Here is a 10994-nt window from a genome sequence, read left to right on the forward strand (position 1 = left end):
GAATAATTCATATATAGCATAAAAAACACATGTCATCTCCACCATTTACAGTTTTAGGTTATTAAATATTTAAAAAACATAACATTTTTTATTTTTTTCTATGTAAAACTAGTTCTATTAAAAGATACAAAAATAAAATTACAATGAGGCCCCAGCCTCAGTTATGAACATTGTTCATCAGGAGTATCTAAACTGCCCCATATTTGGGGAAACCAGTTTGCCATAGCAAAAAAACCATACATGAGACCTTGACCCAACACAGAAGAACTCAGAAGAAGTTTTGACACAACACAAAAAGACACAGGTGAAGTTTTGACAGAACAACCTTTCGTTTAGACAAAAAACAAACATAACAAGTGACTTGACCAAACCAGTCAGCAGCTGAGACCTTAGTTGGCGCGTGGGTGGCAGCGGATGCCACATGGCTTCATTTGGGCTCATCCTGGCCCGAAGTCTCCTTAACTATGCGATAAGCATACCGATACCAATCTTCATCCTCTTCCGCCACGCCACCTTGTGGCTCCCTCGCAGGAAGAGTGCCACTCGTACTGCCAGCCATAGCCATCAAAATAGACGCTCCAACTGAGCTGCCACCTAGTGGCCGAATGTCTTCAGTGTGTCCACCTTCTGCATGCAGACCGCCACTCCATATTCCCCTGCCTTCTTCCTCCGGGAGCATCCCAGAGTCACGGCCAATTCCATGACTGCGCTCCTCCTGATGCTGCGTTTCAGAGTGTCTCAATGGAGCGCCGTGCTGCTCACTTTCTTCAGAGAAGACAATGGTTATGTTGGCAGTGATGATAGGTCTATTTAGGACATAACATTTTAAATATTAGTTATTATTAATATTAAAAATAGCATTTCAAATATTAGTTATTATAAATTTATAATAGTTATTGTTATAAATAAATAATATATTTTAAAAATATAAAACTAAACATTGTGATTAATAATAATGAATTTGAAAAAAATATTATTAATTTAAAAACTATTAATAATTAATACAATATTAATCATGTTTAATAATATCTCTTATTTCTTTAATATTATAAACCTAAGTGATTAATAAATCAAAGGATTTAATCTTTTCGGTTTATTAATTCCATAGCCACCATAATCAATGTTCTAAAATTGTGGTCAACCCATAGTCAACCATATTTATTTTAGTGAACTAGGTTTATTTTAGGGTTTATAATTTTTATTTTAGAATTTATATACCTTAGTTTTATAATATCAATCCCTTCGGTTTAATATTATTCCCTTGGGTTTATAACACATTTGGGTTTTAGAATTATTCCCTTGGGTTTATAATATCAATCCCTTAGGTTTATTAATGTAAAGGTTTGTATTCTTAGGGTATGATATTATTCATAGGGTTTATAATATTAATCCTAGGGTTTAATATTAAAACTAAATCCAATGTACTAGTGTTTTATATATAAATTGCAATGAAAAATTCATAAATAAGATTAAAAAAAACTCATATGTGATCTCCACCATTTACAATTTTAGGTTATTAAATATTTAAAAAAATTAACATTTTAAATATTAGTTATTATAAATATTAAAAGTAATATTTTATAACAATTTAAATATTAGTTATTATAAATTTATAATAGTTATTATTATAAATAAGTAATATATTCGAATTTAATCTTTTGTGATCCATATTTTGAATAAAAACATTTTCAGAAGAAATCACATCACATCAGAAGAATTAGGTCGACGCGTTTCAAACCAACCTATGTCGTTCATCATCAAGACAAGATGAAGAATCATATCATAGATGTAGGTTAAATAAAAATTATCTTTGATAATAATGAATTTGAAAACAATATTATTAATTAAAAAACTATTAATAACATCCTTAATACAATATTAATCATGTTTAATAACATCTCTTATTTGATTAATATTATAAATCTAAGTGATTAATAAATATAAGGATTTAATCTCTTTGGTTTATTAATTCTGTAGTTACCATAATCAATGTTCTAAAATTGTGGTCAACCCATAGTCAACCATATTTATTTTAGTGAACTAGGTTTATTTTAGGGTTTATAATTTTTATTTTAGGATTTATATATCTTAGTTTTATAATATTGGTTTTAATATTATTCCCTTGGGCTTATTATTCCCTTAGGTTTATAATATCAATCCCTTAGGCTTATTAATGTAAAGGTTTGTATTCCTAGGGTATAATATTATTCATAGTGTTTATAATATTAATCCTAGTGTTTAATATTAAAAACATATCCAATGTACTAATTGTTTTATATATAAATTGCAATGAAGAATTCATAAATAGTATCAAAAGACTCATGTGATCTCCACCATTTACAATTTTAGGTTATTAAATATTTAAAAAAATTAACATTTTAAATATTAGTTATTATAAATTTATAATGGTTATTATTATAAATAAATAATAAATCTTAAAAATATATATAAATTAAAGTATCATTAATAATAATTAATAACAAGGAATTTGAAGACATTATTATTAATTAAAAAACTATTAATAACATCATTAATTCAATATTAATTATGTTTAATAACATCTCTTATTTGATTAATATTATAAACCTAAGCGATTAATAAATCCAAGGATTTAATCTCTTCGGTTTATTAATTCCATAGTCACCATAATCAATGTTCTAAAATTGTGGTCAACCCATAGTCAGTCATATTTATTTTAGTGAACTTCGTTTATTTGAGAGTTTATAAGTTTTATTTTAGGATTTATATATTGTAGTTTTATAATATCGATCGCTTGGGTTTAATATTATTCCCTTGGGTTTATAACACACTGGGGTATTAGAATTATTCCCTTGGGTTTATAGTACCAATCTCATGGGTTTATTAATTTAAGGGTTTGTATTCCTAGGGTATAATATTATTCATAGGATTTATAATATTAATCCTAGGTTTTAATATAAATCCCTTGGGTTTATAATCATGGTCAACCATGGTCCAATGTCACATTGTAAAAAAGATTGTCTCAATATGAAAATCAAGCATGCTCAACCATGTCTAGTTTTTAGTTTTTAATATTTATCTTAGGTTTTATATGTCTTGGGTTTATAGTATTTATCCCTTGGGTTAAATATTATTCCCTTGGGTTTTTAGTATTAATCCCTTTGGTTTCTAATATCAATCCCTTATATTTATTAATCTAAGAGTTCTTATTCTTGAGTTTTAATATTATTCATAGGATTTTTGATATTAATCCTTGGGTCTAATATAAATCCCCTTGGGTTATGATCATGGTCAACCATGTTCCAATATTGCATTGTCACAAAAGATTGTTTGCATATGAAAATAAATCATGGTCAACCATGTTGCAATGTCGCATAGTCACAAATATTGTCTCAACATGGAAATCAACCATACTTAACCATGATAATTTTAGGGTTTACAATATTTATCTTAGGGTTTATATATCTTGGGTTATTCATCCCGTGTGTGTAATATTATTACCTTGGTTGTTTAGTATTGATCCCTTGTGTTTACGAAGCTAACGGTTCATATTCCTAGAGTGTACTATTATTCATAGGGTTATTAATCTTAATCCTTGGGTTTAATAAAAATCTCATGGATTTAGTTAATTAAATTAGGTTGATAATATTCATCCCTTGGGTTTAATATTACTCCAAACAATAGTCAACCATAGCCAACCATATTTATTTTAGTCAACCATGTTTATTTTAGGGTTTATAATATTTATTTTAGTGTGTGTATATCTTGGGTTTATAATATTAATCCCTTGGATATAATGTCCTTGGTCAACGATGTTGCAACATCGCATTGTCACAAACATTGTCTCAATATGAAAATCAACTATGATAATTTTAGGGTTTACTTCCTGTGGGTTGATAATATTCATCCCTTGGGTTTAATATTACTCTCAACCATAGTCAACCACGGTCAACGATAGTCAACCATGTTTATTTAAGGGTTTATAATATTTATTGTAGGGTTTATACAACTTAGGTTTATAATATTAATCCCTTTTGTCTAATATTATTCCATTGAGTTTATAAAAAATTAGGGTCTTAGAATTAATCCTTGGGCCTAATATAAATACCATTGGTTTATAATAATGATCCACCATGGTCCAACGTAACATCATGACAAATATTTTCTCAATATGAAAATCAACCATGGCCCAACATTGCATTGTGAGAAAATATTGTCTGCATATGAAAATAATTCATTGTCAACCATGCTCAACCATGTTGCAACATCACATTGTGACAAAGATTGTCTCAATATTAAAATCAACCATGGTCAACCATGAAAGTTTAGGGTTCACAATATTTATTGTAGGGTTTATATACCTTGGGTTTATAATATTTATGCCTTGTGTGTAATGTTATTACCTTGGGTGTTTAGTATTGAACCCTCAGGTTTATTATTCCCATGGGTTTATAATATCAATCCCTTGGGTTTAGTAATCTAAGGGTTCATATTCATATGATGTACTATTATTCATATGGTTCATAATATTAATACTTGGGTTTAATATAAATCTCATAAATCTTCAAACAACAGTCAACCATGCTCAACCATATTCAACCATAGTCAACCGTATTTATTTTATTCAACCATATTTATTTTAGTGTTTATAATAATCATCTTAGGGTTTGTATACCTTGGCATTATAATATTAATCCCTTGGATATAATACCCATGGTCAACCATGTTGCATCATCACCTTCTGACAAAGATTGTCTCAATATGAAAATAAACCATGGTCAACGATGATATTTATGTTAGGACTTATTTACCTTGGGTTTATAATATTAATCCCTTCGGTTTAATATGATTTACTTGGGTTTATAATCCTTTGGGATTTTAGTATTAATATGTTGGGTTTATTATTCCCTTGGGTTTATAATATCAGTATCTTGGGTTTATTAATCTAAGGGTTCATATACGTAGGGTATAATCTTATTCATAGGCTTTATAATATTATACATAGGGTTTAATATAAATCCCTTGGGTTTCTAATCATTTTTAATCGTAGTCCAACATCACATTATGACGAAGATTGTCTCAATATAAAAATCAACCATGGTCAACCATATTCAATCGTGGCGGTAAATCATTTGGCTTATTCAAAGGGTTTATAATATTAATCCTTAGGTTTAATATAAATCCACTAGGTTTATAGTCATGGTCAAACTTAGTAAATCATGGTCCAATGTCACATTGTGACAAAGATTGTATCAATATGAAAATGAACCATTGCCAATCATCTTTAACCATGGTCAACAACGGTAAACCATTTTTGAGAATGGTAAACCATTTTCAATTATCGTAGTCCATGGTAAATCATGGTTATCCATTGTCATATGTCACATTATGAAAAACATTATGTTAATATGAAAATCAACCATTGTCCAACGTCGCATTGTAACAAAGATTGTCTCAATATTAAAATCAACCTTGGTAAATCTTAGTCAATCATGTTTATTTTGGGGTTTATAATAGTCACGTTAAGGTTTATGAGTGTTGGGTTTATAATTTTTATCCCTTAGGTTTATTATTCCCTTGGGTTTATAATATCAATCCTTTCGATTTATTGATCTAAGGGTTCATATTCCTAGGGTTTAATATTATTCAACAATGGTCAACAATAAACAACCATGTTCGACGATGAGCAACCATTTTCCAACATTAATCTCTTGGGTTTTATTATTCTCCGGTCAACGATGGTTTATTATCATGTCAACCAATGGTCCCTTGGGTTGATTATTCCAATGGGTTTCTGATATCAATCCCTTGGGTTTATTATTCCCTTAGGTTTATAATATCGATCACAGTCAACCATTGTCAATCATAGCCAACTGTGGTCAACCATGGTTGAATGTTACATTGTGACAAGGATTGTCTCACCATGAAAATAAACCATGTTTATTTTAGTGGTTGTAATATTTATATTTGGGTTTCCAAATGTTGGGTTTATAATATTAGTCCCTTGGGTTTAATATTATTCCCTTGGGTTCATAATCCCTTGGCGTTTAGTATTAATCCCTTGGGTTTATTATTACTTTGGGTTTATAATATCAATCCCTTGCATTTATTATTCCCTTAGGTTTATAATATCAATCATGATCAACCATTGTCAATCATAGCCAACCATGGTCAACCATGTTCGAATGTCTCATTGTGACAAGGATTGTCTCACCATGAAAATAAAGCATGTTTTTTTAGTGTTTGTAGTATTTATATTTGTGTTTACCAATATTTGGTTTATAATATTAGTCCCATGGGTTTAATATTATTCCCTTGGGTTCATAATCACATGGGGTTTTAGTATTAATCCCTTATTTTTATTATTCCTTTGTGTTTATAATATCAATCCCTTGGATTATTATTCTTTTAGGTTTATAATATCAATGATGTTCAACCATTTTCAATCATAGCCAACCATCATTAACCATAGTTGAATGTCACATTTTCACAAAGATTGTCTCACCATGAAAATAAACCATGTTTATTTTAGTGTTTGTAATATTTATATTTGGGTTTACCAATGTTGGGTTTCTAATATTAGTCCCTTGGGTTCAATATTATTCCCTTGGGTTCATAATATCAATCCATTGGGTTTATTATTAACTTGGTTTATAATACCAATCATGGTCAACCATAACCAACTATGGTCAATTGTGGTCAATCGTGGGTTGATCTCACATTATGAAACAAATTGTCTCTGCTTAGGGTTTATATAACTTGGTTTTTTAATATTAAACCCTTGAGTTTAATATTATTGCCTTAGGTTCATAATCCCTTGGGGTTTTAGTATTAATCCCTTGGGTTTATTTTTCCTTTGGGTTTATAATATCAATAGCTTGGGTTTATTATTCCGCGATCAACCATGGTTTGCTATGAAATCAACCATGGTCAACCATGGTCCAACATGGAATTGTGATAAGGATTGTCTCAATATGAAAATCAATGATGGTCAATCATGTTTATTTTATTGTTTGTAATATTTATATTTGGGTTTACGAATGTTGGGTTTATAATATTAGTCCCTTGGGTTTAATATTATTCCCTTAAGGTTTTGGCATTAATCCCTCAGGTTTATTATTCCTTTAGGTTTATAATATAATTCAGTTGGGTTTATTATTCCTTTAGGTTTATAATATCAATCATGGTCAAGCATTGACAATCATAGCGAACCATGGTTAGCCATGGTTGAATGTCACATTGTGACAAGGATTATATCACCATGAAAATAAACCATGTTTATTTTAGTGTTTCTAATATTTATATTAGGGTTTACCAATGTTGGGTTTATAATATTAGTCCGTGGGGTTTAATATTATTTCCTTGGGTTCATAATCCCTTGGGGTTTTAGTATTAAACCTTTGGGTTTATTAACTTGGGTTTATAATATTGATCATGGTGAGTTGTTTGTAATATCAATCCATTGTGCTTCTTGATCCCTTAGGTTTTTAATATTTATCCCTTGGGTTCACTAATTCCATAATTTTTTATATCTATGAGAAATAGATAGGAGTTTCTTTGACATCTGTTTCAGCATTTGACTAGAATGATTTATACATTTTAGATGACCAACTTGTAAATTTAAAAAGCCACATTTCAAGAGTTCTCTTTTCCACTTAAATATCATATAGAAAAATAGTAACTAATATAGCCAAAAATAATGATTTTTCATTTAGAAATATAAAAAAATTTATAGTAAGTTTTGATCAAAAATATTATCATATTGGAGCAGCTTCAGGCAATCGGTCACTCTAGACACACAAGTCTGTGGATATCCTCCTTGCACGAACAAAAGGAAGAAAACAGACAACTTCTTGTTCATTGATCTTATCACATATATTTAGAGATCTAAAGTATGAAGAAACACTTGATTTCCATTTAACAAATGTTTTGTTATCATCATTTATCAAATTCTTTGTTTCTTGACACAACTGCTCTGTTTCTGGATAAATGCTTAGTTTATTACCACGATTCGAGATGAATTCAAAACGGTTCTAGTTATTCAAACTAGGATTTTGACAAACTTTCTTAAATAAAAAAAAATCCTCAGTATAAGATTATGAGAGCAACATTTACCACTCAAATTACAATCCTCTTTCTTTACTCAACCAGGTGTAGGTAGAGGTCTCAAGTTGGACTGATGACTACTACCGAGGTTTTGCTGCTAGATTCATTCATAGTTTCTCTACCCAAAGGAAATCAGGCCTTGATTTGCAAGATATTCAATTGACTGCAAAGTTTTTAATCGTTGCAACCAACCCTGCAAGCTTTTGAAACGATGGTGGAAGGCCATCCTGAGAGAATTGTAACTGATTGTAGTGTAACTAATTGATATCTGTCCCGATTTGCAAGATATTCGATTGACAGTAAAGCTTTTAATCGATACAACCAACCCTGCAAGCTTTCCAAATGATGGAGGAAGGCCATTCAGAATGAATTGTAGCCGATTGTAGTGTAACTAACTGATATATGTTCCGATTTGCAAGATATTCTATTGGCGGTAAAATTTTTAATCGCAGCAACCAACACCACAAGCTTTTTAAACCATGGCAGAAGGCCATCCAGAATGAATCATAACTGTTTGTAGTGTAACTAATTGATATATGTTTCCAATCCGACCACTTACATTATTTTAATCATCTAACACTAAAATCAATGATCGAGGATTGCACACGTGGCATGGGAGGGGAGTTATTTTCAGAGGGAATGCCTTATCTCATAATTATTTCAACCCACCATAATCCACAAATTTGATGGCTATTTTTCCATCTTCAATACAGATTGTATAGTATAAATATAATTTAAGATTTCCCACTACTAAATTATTTTGATACATAAAAATAAAAGTTCCAACTCAAAATTACACTAAAAACAAATTGAAATTATATAAATTATTATTTTCTTGTTAATATAATGGCCACATAAGCATTTCTCGAGTCATAACCCATATTCAGTCCCCTGGTATGAGGTACCTACACACACAACTTTAATTTTAGATATAGCACGAGTATAACGAAAAAACTCTCTAGCGAATGAACATGAGAAGCCTAGTGTCTATGTGATTTCAAGATATTTTCACTGAAGTTGATGTGACATTAAAATGTTGTGATGGTGAGGAGACATTATGCATCATAAATTCTCAACCTGAATGCCCAGCCTGTACATTGATGTGATTTCTGTACTTTTTGGTTAATTAATAGAGGTGATGGGCACATTAGTATAAACCATGCACAATGACATGTTTAACACGATAGCTAATCAAGTTCAATATAAATGGATTAAATTATTTAAAAAAAGTCATATATTTCAATGTGTAATGTTATACTATAGAATTTTTTGCAATTTTTTTTGTTAAACCCAAACTAATATGGGTTTGACCAAAAACCCAATGCAACATTCACTGCCTTGTGGCATCGATAATAATATCATGAAATTTTAATCCAATAGACCTTGATCAATGAAATTACATAACCTATGGCGATTATCCAAATTAATTGTATAAAGTATATCTAAGTGTTGTTGAGTGGTAGTCATGTTATGCAATCATTTTGCAAATCAAGTGGAACTGCTTTTTTCTAGAGTTGAAGACTTGACTCGGAGCTTGATAATTGCACTTCAGTGATTGAAATTTATACATCAATTCAGTGAGAGAATCTATAGGGATTGCATCGACTATATTTATTATCTACCTAAACCTTGTCGATTCCCATTGACTATTAACTCATCACTGACTCACACCAACCACTCCTCGTCATATGAACATGGACAGATGACTTCATGATTTTCTAACACCTCCCCTTAATCACTACCTATACTTTAACTTGCCTGCTCGTCTTAGTCTTAGTTAGGCTTACAACGGTACATAAAAAATTTGATAACAAAGCTTTCATTTTTGCCTTCTTGCTAAAGGGTCCATGCTTTTTCATTTGTTGGTGTAGTTTCATCTTCACCTTTCTTGCTTTCCTTATGAGCTCCTTCAAATGCTCTTTGCTTACATACTTAACATCAAAAACATTTTCTCGATTAGGATGCAAGGCAACATCCCAAACAATGAAAACAAGGTAATCCAATTCATGCTCTCCCCACTTTCCATAAGAAGGAGCCTTATAACGTATGTGACAAAGTGGCACAAACTCACCGATTGGATCATCTTCTACAACAATGCCTAGTTCATCATACAACTTCCTTTGGGCTGCATTTCTAACCCCTAAATTTTTCTTCTCAATGATCTTAGACTCCTTCTAAAGAGGATGGTTGCAACAAGTCTTTTCCCATACTAAAGGAATGTTACCTTTGTTGCAAAACATCACTGAAGAAGCAATTAATATTTTGTATTGAATAGAAACACACTAAAAGTTCTATGCAATAGATTCTCTGAATCTATTTTCTCCATCAACTAAGAATTTTATTTTGAGTCATGGCTAATGACATGATCCTCCTCATCCACGAAAATGCACTCATCTTCGAACATGACTGACCTCTGAACAAATCCATGGTCATATCCTTCATTGTCGCAGCCATCTTAGAAGTAGATCCAATCAAATTTCTAACAATTGGGTTATGTGAGAAGCAAGTTCTGCTCGCATTGATTTCAGTAACATGTGGAATGGACTGCACCTCCTCATATTCATGGTCATGAATAAAACCATTTGATTTATTAAATAATTTCTCTAAATAAAAAAACTACCTTCATCAAATTACATGACCCAAAAATACTTCCGAATAGAGGATTATCAAAAATATCAATGTAAAAAATGCTCGAGAAAATATTTATCCCACTCATTGAACTCATTGACCAAAGATGCATTCAAACGTGGACACTTACACCACCACAACAACTCAATAACACGAAGGACGAATTTCAACGTGGCTACTTACACCACAACAACTTAGCAAAGGAGACATACAATGCTTCACACCTTCCACTGCAGCTACTCCTTTACACTCCATATGGGATTCAACATATCGATGCTTTC

General features: G+C 30.9%; 1 pseudogene; it reads right to left on the reverse strand.

Moving 5' to 3' along the window:
- Positions 1–427: 427 nt before the first annotated feature.
- On the reverse strand, positions 428–10593 carry LOC149250134 (isopentenyl-diphosphate Delta-isomerase I pseudogene; annotated as a pseudogene).
- Between the last annotated feature and the right edge of the window lie 401 nt (positions 10594–10994).

This window comes from Pinus tabuliformis, chromosome 7 (genome assembly GCF_031772625.1).
Source record: "Pinus tabuliformis cultivar Carrire ecotype Pingquan chromosome 7, CPIR1, whole genome shotgun sequence".
Taxonomy (NCBI): domain Eukaryota; kingdom Viridiplantae; phylum Streptophyta; class Pinopsida; order Pinales; family Pinaceae; genus Pinus; species Pinus tabuliformis.